Genomic DNA, 20,604 nt, shown 5'->3' on the forward strand with positions numbered 1-20,604 from the left:
ATGCTAATTCAAATCCTTTATTTTATAAAAGAATAAGAACCTTGCTCCTTAAACTCTTTGATCTAACCTATAATTCTCATCCCGGATTTGCAAAGGAATATTGATGTATTTTAATGGTGTCCAATCAATAAAATAGTAAAAATAAGAGATTAAGAATAACACATATGATAATGCAACAATAAACCACTCTAAGAATATCAAAGTGTAATCATGTTTTGGCCTTAACCCCAAAACAAGGGTGTTTAGCCACTCATGGACAAAGTCATAATCACCATAGATGAATACTGGATAAAATCCATAAATAAACTAAATTAAAAGAAGGAAAACCCATATTGAAGTGTTTTCTAGCCTCCGTTCGTGTTTTAAAGTCGTCCAAGGTGTATAACATCCAGTTCAAGTGACTTATTTATAGGAGAACAATTGTACCGTTTTTGGACTAGGGTGTGCGCCGCCCCTTCTATTCCATGGGAATAAGGGGTGTGCCGCCCCTTATATTCCATGGGACTAGGGTATGAACCGCACTTTCTATTACATGTGATATAGAATGCAATACCACTCTTATTCGTGGGACTAGGGTATGCGATGCCCCTTTATTGCGGTGACACATTGAAAAGTCATTTTGTAAGCCATATCCATGTCCTTACACCCCAAGACTTGTGGTGTTGTTTCCACTTGATTTCAAGCTTGTGTATCATCCATATATCATCAAAATCAACTCATCAAGCCTCCTATAGCATAAAAAACCACGTATTAGTGCTCAAATCAACACAACATTTAATACACTAAATTAGAAACTTAAGCTAAGAACTAGTTTTGCCCTTTTTGATCTTTAACTTATTGTTTGACTCTTGGATTGATCCAATTGAATATTGAACACAATAAAAAACTTGTTCCACGCATAATTTTATAATAATAACCTTATTAACTCATTACACTCATGAGAATCCATTGAGATCAACTAGAACAACACCTAGCTCAAGCTAGTAACATTATTTTTCTCATTTGAACTCTAAGTGACCAAATTGAGTACAAACTCATTTTCATGACACCATAAACATTGTATTCAAGAAATTAAACACTTATATGCTCAATTATATCATTATTCACTCATTAATCACACAAGTATTCCTCAAAAGAAGACTAAATAAGTCAGGATAACAGCACTGAGGTGCATAAATCCACCTCAAATCATATGGCACACTAAAAGAAGTAATGGTACATAACATAATAATATGTAACTTTGAAGGATGTGAAGATCCATTACATAATAAATGTCACTCTAAAGTAGTTAAAAGTTGACAACATAACATAATAATATGTCACTCTGAAAGAGGTGACATTCCATAACGTAATAACATATCACACTGAAGGAGGTGATGATCCATAAAATAACATAATAATATGTCACTCTAAAGAAGGAAATGGTCCATAACATAATAATATATCACTATGAAGGACGTGATAGTTCATAATATAATAATATGTCAATCTGAAGGAGGTGATAATCTATAACATAATAACATATCATGTTGAAGAACGTGATAACCCATAACATAATACATGTCATTTTGAAGGAGGTGGCAATATATAACATAATAACATGTCACATTGAAGGAGGTGATGGTCCAAAACATAATAACATGTCACTTTGAAGGAGGTGATGATCCATAACATAATAATATGTTACACTAAAGAAGGTGACAATCCATAACATAATAACATGTCACTCTGAAAGAGGTGACGATCCATAACATAATAATGTGGCATGCTAAAGAAGGGGACAATCCATAATTTAATAACATTTCACTCTGAAGAAGGTGACTATCCATAACATAATAATATGTCACTTTGAAGGATTTGACGATACCTAACATAATAGCATGCCACTCTAAAGGAAGTGACGGTTCATGATATAATAATGTATCACTCTGAAAAAGGTGACAATCCATAACATAGTAAAAATGGCATCTCAAATAAATTAATGGTTCAATGCATCCTCTTAAAGAGTAAAAAATCCAAATATAATAAGATATGACCTTTTGAAAGGGTATATGACCCAAACATAAGAAGTTGTGTCCTTTTGGGAGGGTGGATGACTAAAATATAATAAGATGTATCACCTCGAATGAAGTGATGATTTGATATGTCCTCTTGAAAGGGTTTATGAACCAAATATAATATGATGTGTCACCTCGAATGGGCTGACAATCCAGTAAGTTTCTTGGAGGGTAGAAAACCCTAATATATAAGGAAGATAGAAGTTGATTTGTCGAGCTTAATTCTTTGAATCAGCAATACCTAAAAAGAACTTGTGCATGTCCTAAGATTCTAGATTGAATCGTCAAATTTGATGATTACCTAAAAGGACTTGTGCATATCCTAAGATTCTGGATTGAATCCTCAACTTTGATAGGATACGTTTGCATTATTTCTTAGAGGTGGTCTTGAATAATGTCACCTGCATAACTCCACATTACTCATAAATAAAATAATAATTTATTGTAACTAAGCCAGAAATATAACAAAAGATAGCGTTTAAAGATAAAATTGCTCGGCTCACAATGATTTAGAGATAGTGGTTTGGACAATATGTCCATATCTTAATCGTTATGCTTGATCATTTACCTACAAAATCAAAAAAATGTTAGAGATCGTAATGAAGTAATAGAAACTTAAATCAAGAGAAAAATGGAGAAGAGAAGTTGTTTGGATTATTATGGCAAGGCACAGTGGGCCCAGTAATGCCCTTTGTCAAGTTCAACATTATTAACATTATGACTTTACTTTTCCTGCATCCAAAGAAAAATTCTTAGTTTTGAGAGACTAACTATGTTGGTATTTCCTTGATCTCCTGATGCACCTTGTGGGCCATTGCTTTGCAATGTTGAAGAATAATTTTTGTGAAATTTTTTAGGATATTCCTCAAAAATTTTGCCCAGTTAATCACATAACTTGGAAAAAGATCCTCTTGAAAAAAGTTTGAGATCTTCTCAAAAAAAATTTCCAGTTTCTATAAAAATCTTATGGGAAATATGATCAAGCTAGTGTGGTGCCCATATATTTCATTGAGGTAGAAATCATATCAAACATAGAGCCACCATAAATGGAAAGACAAATTTTTTAACTGGTTGCTGAAGACAACATAGGCCGCCTATGTATTTCATTCTTGAAAATTCAGGTCATATGTATGTTGTAAACTAAAAAATGTAGTTACAAGAAAATCAAGCCATAAAGTGAGATACAAGGAAATATAGTGATAAAGTGTTACTACGAGGAAAAACAAGAAAAGAAAATGATAACTTCAGCATGAAGATACAAGGATGTCAAAAGGGTACCCTTAAGGAAACTTCATTATTCTTCTCGACTAATGGGCCAAATGATTACTTTGATTTTAGTCTTTATGAAGCATGCAATTTTGATTACCAACACAAATCAGTCTCCCTCTAAAAGGAAAGAAAAACACTCAAAAGGTTAAAAATGTTAGTCCATGAATTGTAATAATTGATCAAATTAATATATATGTTATTTAAACACACAAATTAAGAAAATATAGACAAAGAAATATAATGAAACACTTTATCACATAAACAATTTCACACGTCCTAGCATACATGAAACCTTTCAAGCCACAAGCAAGCCTAGATTTTAAAGGATATACATGTCGTTTGTAAGACGTTCTGTCACCCCCAAAATATATTATACAAATTTCATGAATAAATCAAATGCAGATACAAATGAGAAAAAGGAAAAATAAATAATATCAGTCCCACGCAGGGAAGCAAATCTAAACTAAATCTCCTTGGGTTCCTTCGATCTTAAACTTCTTAAAATTTTGAATACCGTTCAAACGAAGATCGCCTCTTGACTAAAATAAAGAAATCTATCTAAATAAAAACCCCAAACCCAAGTTATCATCTATTTAATTAGACATTTTGTCCTTCAATTTAACATACAAGGAATGATTGTCAGTCATTGACTCGTTGTTAATAGGCGTAAGGTAGTCTTTTCTAATGGTCCAATACCCCCTCAGATATTGGGACATCCTATTCTCATGCTTAAATATGATTTTGGTTTTCCTAGGTATCTATGTTGGGCTTCGACTAGGTTCCTAAGTTAACAACTTGGGTTTGAAAATACAAAAAGTCATCGGATGCTTATGTACCAATAAACTTTTGTATTTCCAAAACTTATATTTGGAATTGATCAATAGAGGCCACAACAACTACGAAACCTCAAAGAGTTTAATAATCAAATATGGAAGTATACCATGAATGCAACAATTAATAATTGCAAAAATTTAAACACATAATTACAAAAGTAACACTTAATGCAAATATTAGCGAAACACATAAAATTTTTATGGTTAAAACCTAGATGAATTCCCCGCGAAGTCGTCATTTTGTTATGATCCATTTTTTAAAAGTCAAAAATGTTCATAACTTCTTAGCGAAAAAAGAAGAAGTATTTTTAATTTTATTTGAAAAATAATTTAGAGTCACCACTTAATTTTAGGAATATTAAGAAACCATTTTAAAAAGTGATTTTGAAAGAAAACCTTTAAAAAATAATTAGAGTCTAGGTAAGGGTTCAAATAAATTCGAAAAAAGGTGTTAAGACACTTTCGAAAATCCACAAAGTGTAGTTCCCAATGGATTAAATTTATTAGAATAATTTTGAAAAAAAAATATATTACTTGAAAAAATCTTATTTAAAAATCTTGAATTTAATTAAAATCCTTAAATTTACTTAAGAAAACTTTACTCAAAAATGAATATCACTATCACGACTTATCCATTAGTTTTATTCCAAAATAATTTAATAAATTAAATGTTGAAATTTTTATAAAATTCTAACTTTAACAATTTTATCTGGATTAAGACTTTAGGCTAAAGAAGTAACCCAACTTCTTGAACATGGATTTTGAGTCAATAATAACTATGAAAGGACATAATTAGATCCTCACGTTATTCTTTGAGATTATGTTTACCTAAAATAGAGGAATTGAAAATACTAAATAACCAACATAAATGAATAATTCTAATATAATTTTCTCCCCGTGGATTCATCCAGATTAATTAACTTACAAACAAATAATTAAATCAATTACAAGAAAATAAAGGATGAAATGTAGATATTAGGGGACCTTTCTGGCCCATTTCATGTTTGTTCAATTCTTGGACCTATTTTAATGGACTTTTTATCAACCATTTTTTCAGATGTATATAAGTTGTATATCACAGCCTTTAACATTGCATTTTCATGTATATCCAATGTATATTTGGATGTATACCAGCCCTATGTAAACCTAACATCAGCATCTTCGGATTCTCGATACATTTTTGTAACACCCTAAATTTTTGGCCCTGGAAAATTCTCGAGTTTTTGGACTCAACGCACTAATTAAGATTGATCTTATGAGTTGTAAGGTGTCCATACAGTTCATAGGACCCTAATCGTTGGGTAACTAGTGAGGTTGCCCAAGCTGTCTGAGTACGACAGGACTCAATAAGTCATCAAGACTCTAAATAAGTCGTTTAGTGCTCCTCTTAGCTAAACAAGTAAAGGTGCATGATGTTTCTACCTTGACCACCACTAGGACCCTAAGTTCCATAGTGATACCTTACGAGACGTAATGTATTACTCATAGGGTTAATAGTGAGGGTCCTTGAGCTATTAATCAGACTGTGAGTCATGGGGATGACACGTAGCCAAACATCACGTGTTGTAAGGCGACCCATGATGATTGGGCGACTTTTCTACACTTTTAAGTGGGGACATTCTTGTCATTTCCCTTCTTCCCCACTTAGCACCCACGTCCATAAAACACCCAAAGAGGGTTATTTATATAACTTTAACAATCAAATACATGTTTTCTTCTCTCTCAAATACCTAAGTCAAGAACACTAGGGTTTCTCAGGAATTGGTAATTAGAGCTTCCAAGGGTTGATTTATCTTCGTAATTCTTGATATCTTAGGCATGTTACTCTTTATCAAAACTTATGTTGTTGTAATCATGTAATTAAATTGTTACTCACATAATTTAACTGTGGTTTATGAATATGGGTTTGAGGTTTTTGGAATAAATGTTACTTGAATTGAATTCCCATGATTTAATATGCATTATTTGTGTTTTATCAATAGTTTTTGAACTAATTGGGTTCATGGGTATAGGAATTGGATAGAGGGTTGACGTATACCCCAAAATTGATGTTTCGTTGTTGAAAATTAGTTTGGAAATTATGTTCCCTCTGCCCACTAGCGTAATTAGTTTTGAAAGATAGTTTGTCACATAATTTAACTTACTTACCTACACTATTGCATTGCATAAAAGGATAAACTGATAAATATGGATTTTAAAGTCCTTGTTGGCAATGCTTAATTTTTAAAATTGGAAGCTTAGGGGTCGAGGCATTCCCCTGGGTTGAACTAATAAACTAAAAAGGGTCGAGGCATTCCCTAAATTTGATTTAATGAAAAAATGGGTCATGGCATTCCCCCACACTAATTTAATAAACAAAAAGGGACGAGTCATTTCCCCAGGTAAATGGAATTATTATGTCATAACTATAATCTTTTAATTGTAAGGGTATGAAAATACCTATGGTGTGTCTTAGAAGTTAATTCTTTGCTTAAATAGATAGGTTTTGTAAAACTTGTTTTAATTAGGCTTAATGGAGGTTACGTGGCTAAGTCGTGAAGGTGGAGGTCCATAAAGGACCGATACTAAAACTCATGTTCGCCAGCTTAAGGTTTGGTCTTAATGACCGTGTGCATGGTTCACACTTATGATATTTATTTGTATCTTTGATTGACGTCGAGTTGGGGCATTCCCTGGCCTTTCTTAATACCTCCGGTTCATATGTCTAACATGCACTAAGGCCCTTTCAGCTGGGGGAGCTGGACCTATATAGCCTATGGTTGTTTTTATGATGCTTGAGCTACATAGTCTAGGATAATATTTTACTTTCATGCTAAGCCTTGTTCCCTACCCCCAGCATATTATATATATATATATATATATATATATATATGTGTGTACAATGTGTGTATGTTGATTTTACTGTGGTGTTGACTTAGAATTATTTTATCCATTCTCAAAGTTACATGCTAGTGCTCAACTTGTTAATTATCTATGGATGTTGTATCCCCATAAGATTCAAGAAACAGAGATACTTCTTCTTTTTCTATGTAGTGATTGGTGATCTTGGATCATTCGTAAGTTAACTTGAAGTGGTGAGACTCTTTTTTATAAAAGTCTATTACTTCTTGGGTTATTTTGTGTCATAAACTATTTCTCATGGGGTTTTTTAGCTATCATCAAGGGCATGTCCCAAATTAGATTATTTTCAGATAGTAGAGGCTTTGTGTATATTATAGATTAGGATTATTGTTGCATATCTTAGTATTCATCTTGAGTTAAATATTTATCTACCTTTTTATATATTAGGAATTTATCTGCTGCTAGTCGAATTGTGTTAGGGTTGGCTAGGGTAAAGGGTGTGGTATCTAGTTCTCAAGTGACTTAAGATACCCATCATGGCCAGGACTTGGTTTGGGAAAAAGTTGGTATCAGAGCCCTAGGTTTATGGTAAAATTAGGTATTCACAAAGTCATGTTGAGTAGAGCCTCTTTTATGGGTATGTAGCACGCCACTCTTATAAGGGAGAGGCAACGAGGCATTAATGAATATTTTTCTTTCTAGTGTTCTACTTTTGGGATGTAGAGACTAGAATGGAAATCTCTTCTAATTCCATTTGTTGACATTTCAGATCATGCCTCCTAGAGGAGCTGAAGCTCATGGAAACTCTTCTATCCCACTTGAGGAAAATATAGACAAAACTCATCCTATTTATGGGGTACAGACCTAGTCTAGGGTCCCTACTTCTAATTTCCCCTGTGAAGTTCTATTGGCCCCTACTAGTCATCTTCATGCAGCTCGGGCTGATAGTACTTCTGCCCCAATGCCTTAGGATGATGTGTCTAATGCTAAGTTTTCCTAGTTGATTCATTTGCTTACTAAGTTGGTGGCCTCCCAGTCACGCTAGTCTGAGCATGTTGCTCCATCATTCTTTTTCTGAGACCATAAGGGTTAGTCAGTTCAAGAGGTTGAATCCTCTTACTTTCACTGGTTTCGAGGTTGAGGAAGATCCTCAAGGGTTTATACATGAGATGAAAAATATTTTTCGAGTGATGTATGCTTCTAAATCTGAGGGTGTAGAGTTTTCCATATATCAGTTAAAGAATGTCGCATATCTATGGTATGAGGAGTGGGAACAGTTAAGCGGAGATGATGTTGAGCCATCCATGTGGGATAACTTCTATGGTGTTTTTCTTAATTGTCTCTTTCCTCAGGAGCTAAGGAGTATGTGAATTTGAAGCAAGGCAAAATGACTGCAAAGAAGTATGCCCTAATATTCCATTAGTTGTCTCGCTATGCCTCAAAGTTGGTAAAATCTATAATGGCTAAGATGAGGAAGTTTGCTTTGAGCTTGTATTGGGACTTGGTGTTGGAGTGCAAGGCCACCTTTCTGAATAATAGTATGGATATCTCTAGGCTTGTGGTGTATATGCAGTAAGTTGAGGACGAAAAGAAGAAACAAGCTGAAATAAAGGAAAGACAGAGTAAGAAATATAGGTATTCTGAGCAGGGTGGAGGCCAGCAGAATAGTGGTAGAGATGGTAGGTAGTGGTCTAAGAAAAAGTAGGAAAATCTAGTGCTTATTCTATGACTAGTGCTCCATATTCTAAGCTACCTAGTGATCATCATTTTCAGAGCAATAGTAAGTGTAAGGCATAAGGTGCCTAATATTAGGCCAGTAGGGCCTAGTCAGTACCATCATATCCTTCTTTTAGATTTTTTGGACAGTTCCACCATAGTTTTTATGATGAGGGGAGAAATAAGTGCTTCAGACGTGGCCAGCCTGTCCATATTCATAGGAACTATCCTGCAAGCAATGTTGCTACTAGAGATAATAAGGTGTAACACCCCAAAAATAGGTCCCAAGATATCACACGATGCTTGGGTCCACAAGTAACCCCAAGCTAACCCTTCTACTAGCATAACTCATAAGTAACTAAATAAAATACATAAATATATACAAAATCAGCGGAAGATAACTCTTTTCTATGTAGTAACTCAATTAACTCAATTATTCTTCAGTGGAATATAACTAAATTATCTATAATTTGTTATCATTGGAAATATAACTCAATTATCATTGATTTTGGGGGTCTTGATCTAAAAAATTCTACATACATCAAAAGTTATACACTTTCAAAGCTGACCCTTGTAGAATCGAACACCAACCATTGGACGAATTAAAGGATCTTCGATCAACTTGTCTCTAAGTGATTTCTAGGATCATTTTTCACTTAATAAGCATTTCATACACTAGGATAAAGGTCATGAAACATGTATTTCAAATTATGGATCAAGGACAGAGCAAATATGCCTTCACCACGATGTGGTTATCCCCTCATCGCTATACCTCTTGCGATGCGGTGCAATCACGGTGAGTTACTGGAAATTGACAATTGCCTTTTCATACTCCACCATGACGCAGTGGACCTCTTGGCGCTATACTCACTGCAATCCGATAGAATTGCGGTGAGCTACTGGACTTTTAACCAAAATAATCCAAACCTAATCTAAAAATCTAAAATATTTTTGAGACGTTATTCATAACTCCCCTAATCATGAATAAACTCAAGAACTATTTTCTTAGAGTTTTGTAGGTCAACTTAGACTCTTCGAAGTTAGAAGCTCTTAAAAATAGTTGTCCTCAACACATAGCTAAATTTTCAAGCTTTTAGCCTCTTATGCAAGTACTAGGAGCTGAACTAGACTATGAAAAGTATGGGTATTACATAAGGTTTCAATTAGCTTGGCCATATTCAGAGGAACTATCCTATAGGCGATGTTGCTACTAGAGATAATCAGGTTTCGATTGCTACGTCTTTAGCCCAGTACCAAAGGGTGCTACTTCTGGTACTGGCACTGGTTGGAATCATCTTATGCTCCTGCCACCCATTGGGAATTTGAGGCTTCTCCTAATATTATCACTGGTACATTATAACTCTTCTCTCATGAAATGTATTGCTTACTTTATTCAAGGTCTACTCTTTCTTATGTGACCCATTATATGGCTATTCATTTTGATTTTGGTCTCAGGAGTATTTTTGATCCTTTTGTGTGTCTACCCTAGTGGGTGACTCTGTTGTGGCTAGAAGGGTCTATAAAGGTTGCATGGTATCTATTATGGTAGGGAGATATTGGAGGATCTGCTAGAGTTGAATATGGATTTTGATATGATTTTGGGGATGGATTAGCTCCATTCATGCTATGTACCTCTTGATTGTTGGAACTAAAGGGTTAGTTTCTAATTCTTGAATGAGTCAGTGATTAAGTGGGAAGGGAGTTCCCTAGTGCCTATGGAAAGGTTTATTTCTTATCTTAGAGACTAAAAATTAATTTCCAAGGGTGTTTACATCATCTAGTTTGGGTTAAGGATTCCAATTCTAGTGGCCCTTCTTTGCAATTTGTCTCTGTTGTCATTGATTTTTCTCAAGTGTTTCCCAATGAACTCCTTGTATTCCTTCTAATAGGGAAATAAACTTTAGGATTGATCTTCTTTCGGATACATATCCTATCCCTATCCCTCCTTATAGAATGGCTCTGATTGAGTTGAAAGAACCAAGGAAGGTGTTAAAAGATCTTCTTGATAAAGAATTCATTATCCCTATTGTTTTTCTGTGGGGTACTCCTTTTCTTTTCATGCGTAAGAAGGATAGTTCTCTTTAGATGTGTATAGACTATCGATAATTGAATAAGGTGATTATGAAGAATTAGTATCCTCTTCCTTGGACTAATGACCTGTTTGACAAGTTTCAATATGCAAAGTACTTCCTAAGATTGATCTTTAATTAGATTATCATCCTCTAAAGATTAGGGATGTGGATATACCTAAGACTGATTTTCGAACCCGATATGTCCACTACGAGTTCTTAGTTATGTCTTTTGGGTTGACTAATTCTCCAATGATGTTCTTGGATATTATGAATTGGGTATTCCATTAGATTTTGGATTTGTTCGTCATTGTGCTTATTGATGACATCTTAGCATATTCTAAGAGTAAGGGGGATCATGCCAATCACCTCCATATAGTGTTGCAGACTCTTAAGGATCAACAGTTATATGATAAGTTTTTGAAGTGGAGTTCTGCTTGAATATCGTTACTTTTCTGGGTCATATTATTTCTAGTGAGGGGATCATGGTGGATCCATAGAAAGTTGAGGTGATTAAGAAGTGGCCTAGACCTACAACTCTAATTGATATTCGAAGCTTTTTGGGTTTAGCTGGGTATTATAGAAGGTTTGCAGAGAGTTTCTCATTGATCATTGCTCCATTAACTCAGTTTGACTCAGAAAAAGGTAATGTTTTTATGGTATGATACTTGTGAGGGAAGTTTTGAGAAGTTAAAAGATAAGTTGACTTCAGCTCTAATTTTGACCCTATCCGAGGGTACTGATAAGTTTATTATTTATTATGATATGTCCCGTGTGGGATAGAGTTCTGTCTTAATGCAGCATGGTAAAGTTGTGGCGTATGCTTCTAGGCAGCTTAAGGTGCATAAGAAGAATTATCAAAATCATGATTTGGAGTTGTTGGCTATGGTTATTGCTTTGAATATTTGGCATCATTACTTGTATGGATCATGTTGACATATATTCAAACCATAAGAGCATGGAGTATATGTTCACAAAAAAGGAGTTGCATCTCTGGCAAAGGAGATTGCTTGAGTTACTCAGAGATTATGACATGAGTCTTCATTATCACACAGGTAAAGATGATATGGTTGCTGATGCTCTTAGCAGGTTGTCTATTGGAATCTTATCTTATGTTGATAAGGAAAAGTAAGGTTTGGTGAAGGATATTCATCGTTTAGCTAATCTTGGAGTTTTTCTTTTAGACTCTAAAGATGAAGGTGATTATGCAAGAAGTGGTGAAGTTATCTCTTGGTGCTGAGGTGATGGAGAAGCAGGTTTGAGATCCTATCTTGATGCAGATTAAGGATGATGTGCGTCAGTAGAAGGTCATGGATTTCAAGATTGGTGGATATGATATCTTGAGGCACCAAGGTAGATTATGTGTTCCCGGTGTTGATGGGCTGTGAGATAGGATCTTGGATGAGGCTCATGAGTCAAGGTACATTGTTCATCATGGTTTGATGAAGATGTACGATAATTTGAAAGTGATCTCTTGGTGGAATAACATAAAGAAGGATGTAGATAATTTTGTGGCCAAGTTTATGGTTTGTCAGCAAGTGAAGGTGGAGCACTTAAGGCCTGGTGGTTTTTCTCTAGAGAATGAGTCACCTATGTAGAAGTGGGAAGTAATTAACATAGACTTTGTTATTAGTCTTACACTATCTCAAAGTCAATTTGATTTGATTTGGGTTATCGTGGATAGGATGACTAAGTTTGCTCACTTATTGCAAGTAAGGACTAATTATTTTGTAGAGGATTATGATAAGCTTTTCATTCAATAAATTATCAATTTGCATGGTGAGCCGATTTCTATTATATTTGAATGAGGTATGCAGTTCTAGTCGCACTTTTGCCAGTTATTTTAGAAGGGTTTAGGAACTAAGGTTAACCTTAGCACTATTTTTCACCCTCAGATGGATGGACAAACGTAGAGGACCATTCAGACTTTGGAAGATATGTTAAGGGCTTGTGTGATTGACTTTTGTGGTGGTTGGGTTGATTATTTGCCTCTCATTGAGTTTGAATATAATAACAGTTATTATTCAAGTATTCAGATGGCTCTATTTGAGGCTCAGTATGACAGGAGATGTCGTTCTCCTATAGGGTGGTTTGAAGTCAGTAGGACTAGATTGATTGGTCATGACTTAGTTCATCAAGCCATGGAAGAGGTGAAGGTGATTCGTGATAGACTTAAGACTAGTTAGAGTCGCCCAAAGTCCTATGCGGATGTGAGGCATAGGGAATTCGATTTGGATATTGGTGATTGGGTATTCTTGAAGGTTTCTTCTATGAAAAAAGTGGTGAGATTTGGAAAGAAGGGGATGTTCAGTTACCGATATGTTGGCCCATACTTGATTATGAAAAAAGTGGGCAATGTGTCTTATAAGTTGGAGTTGCCTTCAAATTTGGGTTCTATCCATCCGGTTTTCCATGTTTCAATGCTGAAGAAGTATGTGGTTGATCCTTCCTTAGAGGTTCCCTTAGAGAGTGTTGGTTTTTTGGATTGCTTGTCTTATGAGGAAGTCATGGTTGAGATTTTGGATAGGCAATTCCGTTGGTTAAGTACTAAGGATATGCCTTCGGTAAAGGTTCTATGGAGAAATCATTAGGTTGAAAAAGCTAATTTGGAAGCTGAAGAGGACATAAAGTCAAAATATCCATTCCTGTTTCCCGTTTTAGATAATCGTGCTTATGGTATATGTATTCCTTAATATCTTTGTTTTCTATCTTGTTAAAAGTAATTGTGGTTGTGTTTCTATGTTAAATTATTCTAATGGATGCCTTGACTCATCACCCGAAGATGAATGATCTTGGGGGGAGAATGTAAAGTCCCAGATTTTTTGGACTCACTGCCCTGATTACGATAGAGCTTACGAGTTGTAACGTGTCCATACAGGTCGTAGGACCCCAATCATAGGGTGACTAGTGAGGTTGCCCAAGGTGTCTGAGTATGACTAGACTCAATGAGTCATCAAGACTCTAAACGAGTGGTATAGTGATCCTCATAGCTAAGCCAGTAAAGGTGCTTGATGTTTCTACCTTGACCATAACTAGGACCCAACGTGTCATAGTGACACCTTATGAGTCATAGTGTGTTACTTTTAGGGTCATCAATAAGGGGTCCTTGATCTATTGCTCAGATTATGAGTCATGGGGATGACTCGTAGCCATACGTCACGAGTCGTATGGTGACCCGTGATGACTAGGTGACTGTTTCTACACTCTTAAATGGGGGTATTCTTGTCATTTTCCTCCTTCCCCACTTAGGACCCACGTCCATAAAACAACCAAAGAGGGTTATTTCAATTACTTTAATAATTAAATACATGCTCTCTTCTCTCTCAAATCCCTAAGTCAAGAACACTAGGGTTTCTCAAGAAATTGGTAATTAGAGCTTTCCAAGGTTGATTTCTCTCTCAATTCTTTATATCTTAGGCATGTCACTCTTCCTCAAAACTTATTTTGTTGTAATCATGTAATTAAATTTTTTCGTGATTTAATTATGGTTTATGAATATGGGTTTGAAGGTTTTGGAATAAATGTTACTTTAATTGAATCCCGATGATTTAATATGCATTGTTTATTCTTTATCAATGGTTTGTGAACTAATTGGGTGCATGGGTATGGGAATTGAAAAGGGGGGCGAGGTATTCCCCCAAATTGATGGTTTGTTGTTGGAAATTCTGTTCCCTCTACCCACTTGCGTAATTGGTTTTGAAAGATGGTTTTTCACATGATTTGACTTATTTACCTACACTATTGCATTTCATAAAAGGCTAAATTGATAAATATGGATTTTGAAAGCCTTGTTGGCCATGCTTGATTTTTGAAATTGTAATCTTGATGGTCGAGGCATTCCCCCGGGTTGAACTGATAAACTAAAAGAGGTCGAGGAATTCCCCAAATTTAATTAAATGAATAAAGGGGTCGTGGCATTTCCCCACACTAATTTAATAAACAAAGGTGGTTGAGGCATTCCCCCAGATTAATGAAATTGTTATGGCATAATTATAAGCTTGCAAGCATAAGGGTATGACGATATCTATGGTGTACCTTAGAGCTTAATTCCTTGGTTAAATGAATAGGTTATATGAAACTTGTATTAATTAAGCTTAATGGGGTTTATGTCTCTAAGTCGTGAAAGTGGAGGTCCCGAAGGACTGATATTGGAAACTCATGTTTGTTGGCGTGAGGGTTGGTCTTAATGGCTGTGTACATGGTTCAAACTAATGATATTTATTTTTATCCTACATTGACATTAGATTGGGTCATTCTCTGATCTTTCTTGATACCTTTGGTTCGTGCGGCTACCACGCACTAGAGCCCTTTTATCAAGGGGTGCTGGACTGGTGGTGCAGGGGATGGGGTTGCTTCATCCTTAAACAGAGGTCGAGGGTTTGACCCTGGGCATGGAGAAAACTTTGTTGGGAGCGCTACCCCCCGAATGGGGCCCTACCCGGCACGAATCCAGATTAGTCGGGCTCCAATGCAGGTACCAGACATCAGATGGGAAACCAAACAAAAAGGGGAGTTGGACCCATATAGCCCATTGGTGTTTTTATGATGGTTGAGCTACACAGTCCAGGCGAATGTTCTACTTTTATGCAAACCTTGTTTCCTACCCCCATGATGTTATATATATGTATGTACAATGTGTGCATGTAGATTTTACTGTGGATTTGACTTGGCATTATTTTATCCCTTCCCTGAGTTACATATTAGCGCTCAACCTACTAACCGACCTCGAACGTTGTGTCCCCACACAATACAGGAATCAGAGACACTTTTATTTTTCCTATATAGTGATAGGTGATCATGGATCATTTGTGAGTTAGCTTGAAGTAGTGACCCTCTTTCTTCTGGAAGGTTGTACCTTATTGGGTTATTTTTTTCATAGATAATTTCTCATGGTTTATTTTGGCTAGTGTCGAGGGCATGTCCCAAGTTCAATTATTTTTGGATAGTAGAGTCTCTATGGATACTATGGATTGGAATTGTTGATGCATATCTTAGAATTCGTCTTGAGTTCGATATTTATCTATATTGTTATATATTCAGAATTCATCTGCTACTAGTCGAAATGTGCTTGGGTTTGATAGGGTAAATAGGGTGGTCTCCAGTTGATGTTTCGACTTTTGACGGAACATTTTTCTTCTTTTTCTTGGGAAAATTGCATGTTTTCAAGCAACCAAGGTTGCATTTAATACTAGTTTTTAGTGTTTCAGGGTAAGGAGCTGACTGTTGGAAAAGACTCAAAAAATTAGCAGAAAAACACTTCTAACCGTCAAAGTGGTGGACCGTCAGTTTTGTGACGGACCACCAACTCAACTGTTAGATCGAGGCAGAACCCAAAAATTCTGAAGACCCATTGCCGGACCATGTGGTCGATCGTCAGTTTTGCAAAGGACCACCACTTTGGCCATCAGCGCTCAACAGAACCAGGCATCTTGAAATGCTCAGCGACGGCCAAAATGGTGGACCGTTGATCTTCCGACGGACCACTACTCCAGCCATCAGGATTATCCAGAACCTGACTCTCCAGCACCATCAGTGAAGGTCAAGATGGTGGACCATCAGTTTTACGATGGACCACCATGTGGACCATCAGTCTTATCCAGAAAGTGACCCTTTAGGATCAGCGGCGACAGACCAAATGGTGGAACGTCAGCCTTGCAAAGAACCACCTCTTAGGCCATTATTTTGGATGCGTATTTTATATTATTTAAATTTTAAATTCTTTTTACCTGGGAACCTATAAATACCCAGTTTTAGGTTTTATTGGACATCTTTTATCTTTCTCATCTTTTATTAGGGTTTTCCATACTTGAAACAAATTGTTACATAGTTTTTCTCTAAGATTTAATTCTAGAATTGGAAACTTAACTTTCATTATCATTTTCTCTATTGAAGTTTGAAGAACAATAATTGTGTTTTTTGTAAGTAAATTTTGAATTAATTTATGAATAATGCAATGACTTCTTCTCTTTCTTTTATGGAGATGTGTGGCTAAGTTCCCATAACTAGGGTTATGGGAGCCTTGATGTGAATAACTGACTGGGGTTGTAAATCTAGTAGGTTCCCATGATTAAGTGTTATTTCATAAACCCTTCTTCACTTTAATGATTTTTCTTGGTTGCAAACTTGAAAAGTGTGCCCAAGAACACCACTTGTTCAAATATAAACTTGTGTGTTGGGAAATGAAAGAGTTTACACAAATCTAAAGGCTTCAACCTTTGGATAGAGGATAAATGCCTTAATCGGATCAACCCTTGTGAGAATATAGTTGAATAAATAGCATGTTTCTTAAGTTTGAAAGAATTAAGGGATAAGGTACTCATTTTATGTTGAGAAACTACTGGGTAAATCATAGAATTCAATTAATCTTGCAATTAAAATTGTTCATTGGGAATCCAAAATAGTTCACAGCCCTAGCTGCTTAAGCATCTCGGTAACCATAACCCTAGTTTGACGAATCTTATTGAATTACTATTTGCAATACAATTGATATTTGGATTAATCTCTGTGACAAGCATTTAAATCCAATTGATAAGTCAAAACCCCCTTTATTTTGGAACCTTCGATCAACAGTCTAATAAAAATGACAATACTTAGTGAACACGGTATTCCCTGTGAGATTCGACACCCAACCTAATTAGGTTCTATATTTGACAGTAATTTCTTACACTTTCTAACGAGAGTTGTAATTTGGGTGTATCAAATTTTGGCACCGTTACTGGGGAATACAGTTGTCAATTAACTTCGTGTTTGTTAATTGACCTTTGGTCAAGTTTCCCAAATTTTACTTTAGTTTCTTGTTTTTGTTCTATGCAGGGGAGTTATTGTGTATTCCAAGTACAAGGAGAACGGGTGCACTATTATTACCAATACATCCAGAACCACAGTTAATTGGTAGAATGGCCGGCCCCCAAGATGCGGAAAGACTAGCTGCCCTGGCTAGAGCTCAACTAAATCAGCAGAATGATGACCAGTAGGAACGTCATCCTAATCCTGATAATGATGATTTTGGGGATGATGACTTGTTAGATCCTGTTAACCCAAGGCATTCAGAGAATGTGGCTGCACCACTAAATCGGAATGTAAACAGAAATCGCCTCTTTAGGGCAAGGAAAGAGCATCAACCAGTGCAGTTTGATCTAAACGACGACGAAGATGGAATGGATTGAGTAGGTAAAACTGAAGCTATTATTCCTTCACCTCTAGTACTAGGAGCCAAATTTAATATTACCAGTACAATAATTCAACTCCTTCATCATAAGGTGTTGTTCGGTGGTCTTTTGAGAGATGATCCAAACATGCATTTGGTGAATTTTGTCACTATTTGTAAGTCTTTTAATAATCCAAGATTGGGTCAGAATGCTATCCACCTGCATTTGTTTCCATTGTCTCTGTCTGGGGAGGTGACACTATGGCTAAATGAACTGACTCGCAACTTATAACCAACTGGAGAAAGTTGAAAGAGGCTTTCCTAGAATGGTTCTTCCCCCCTCCAGAAGGGTACAGTTGAGGGATAAAATCAGTAACTTCCAATAGCTTCCTACTGAAGCTCTTCATGAGACTCGGGGGAGGTTTAAAAAGAAGCCGATACAATGCTCGAACCATAACATATTGGATATTTATTTGATGGAGACTCTTTATTGGGCTTTGAACTCTATTACAAAGTCAGTCGTGGATAATATTGCAGGAGGGTTATTTGTTGACCTTACTTTTCTAGAGGCCTCAGAGATGCTTGATCGGATGACCAAACAGAGTAGAGCTTGGCATACCAAGGATTTTGTGGTAAATATCCCTACTGTTTTTGGTAGTATGACTGCAGAGCAACACAAGAAGGAGGAAGAACGTGACCAGGATATGGAATATTTAAAAACACAAATGGATTTGCTGACTAAGCATCTATTGTTTGGAAAAACGGATAAGGTGAAAGTTGTTGCATCCCATGGAAGAGCTGATTCTGATTCGAAAGAAGAGGTGAACTATCTAATAATTAGGGGGTTTTTGAGGCAATAGCTAAGGAAATCAAGGTCGGAACTATTACGACAAAGCTGGTTACAAGGATAAAGATCAAGGGAACTAGAAGAGCAAAAATTATAGGAGTGGAATATATGTACCTCCTGGATGCAGAGATAATGCTGCAACTAGCTCTGGCAAGATGCACATGGAGAACATAATGGATAAACTGTTAAAGGGAGTCAAGATTACCAACTCTTGGGTGAATACTATGAAGATTGATTTGTCTTCCATGAGTTAGTTGGTAAAATCAAACTCTACTTCTATCAAACAGTTAGAGCAGCAAATAAGACAACTCTAACAGTATTAAATAAAAGGAAAAACGGAACCTTACCAAGTGATACAGTTTAGAATCCTTAAAATAATGGCTCCAACATGGTAATTACCACACGAAGTGGTAAGGTATTACCAGGACCTTCTGTGGGAAAAGCTATGATTGCATAGAATATTGAGCATGAAGAAACTTATCCAGTGGAGTCTGAGAAACTAGATGAAGTTATTGATAATACACCATCCAACCATCAGCAGGTTGATGAGTTGGAGAAGAGCAAGGGAAAAGAGACCAAAGTGGTGGTTACTATGCTCCCAAAACAACCTCCTCCATTTCCCCATCGGTTGAAAAAAGTAGGACGACGACATAAAGTTTGGCAAGTTTATGACCATGCTCAACCAGTTGACAATCAACTTGCCATTGGTAGAGGCATTGGAGAAAATGCCCGGGTATGCAAAGTTCATTAAAGACCTTGTTATGAAGAAACAGACAGTTAGTTATGAGATGTTGCACAATCTCCATCATTATGGTGTGATTTCCACAAGGTCATTGGTGCAGAAGAAGGCAGACCCGAGAGCATTTACTATCCCATGCACTATTGGGCCTCTTGAGTTTGGAAAAGCTCTATGTGATTTAGGAGCCAGTATAAACTTGATGCCTTTTGCTGTGTATAAGAAACTAGGATTGGGGATCCTACTCCCACGAACATGAGATTAGTTATGGCAGACAGGTCTATGAAGCGGCCCGCGGAGATTCTATATGATGTATTAGTTAAGGTGGCCAGTTTTATATTTCCAATTGATTTTGTCATTCTCGATTATGAGGTGGACTTCGAGGTGTCCATAATCTTGGGTAGACCTTTCCTCGCAACCGGGAGTGTACTTATTGATCTAAAATAAAATGAGCTACTATTTAAGCTGAATGATGAAGTAGTTCGATTCGATATATACCAGTCCATGAAACAGCATAAAGATATGAGTGTATTTTCTATGGTGGATGCTTATTATGAAAAGGAGCAGAAAGTACCTATAGAAGAAAAAATTGTGGTAGACACTTTAGCTGCTGTATTAATGAATTTTGATCAATACTGTATTAAAGATTATGAGGAGACAGTGTGTGCCTTGACAAGCATGGGGTTTTATTCTGATGCACCTAAGAAGCTAGATTTGTACTTGAAAAATCATCTCAATCCACCAGCCAAGCCGTCTATTGAAGAGCCACCCACTTTAGAGCTAAAAGAGTTGCCTGGTCATTTGAGGTATGTGTTCCTGGGCAGCGGGAATACACTACCTGTTATTATTGCGGCTGACTTATGTGAAAAATAGGTGGAAGCACTTACTTTAGTGCTTTAGAGGTACAAAAGAGCAATAGGCAGGACTATTACAGCTATTATTAGTATCCTCCTAGCATCTGTACTCATAAGATACATCTTGAGGAAGAATGTACTCCAACCATTGAGCACCAACGCCGTCTTAACCCACCGATGCAAGAGGTAGTTAAGAAGGAAATTATTAAATGGCTGGATGCAGGAATGGTTTACC

This window comes from Capsicum annuum, chromosome 4, assembly GCF_002878395.1.
Source record: "Capsicum annuum cultivar UCD-10X-F1 chromosome 4, UCD10Xv1.1, whole genome shotgun sequence".
Classification (NCBI taxonomy): domain Eukaryota; kingdom Viridiplantae; phylum Streptophyta; class Magnoliopsida; order Solanales; family Solanaceae; genus Capsicum; species Capsicum annuum.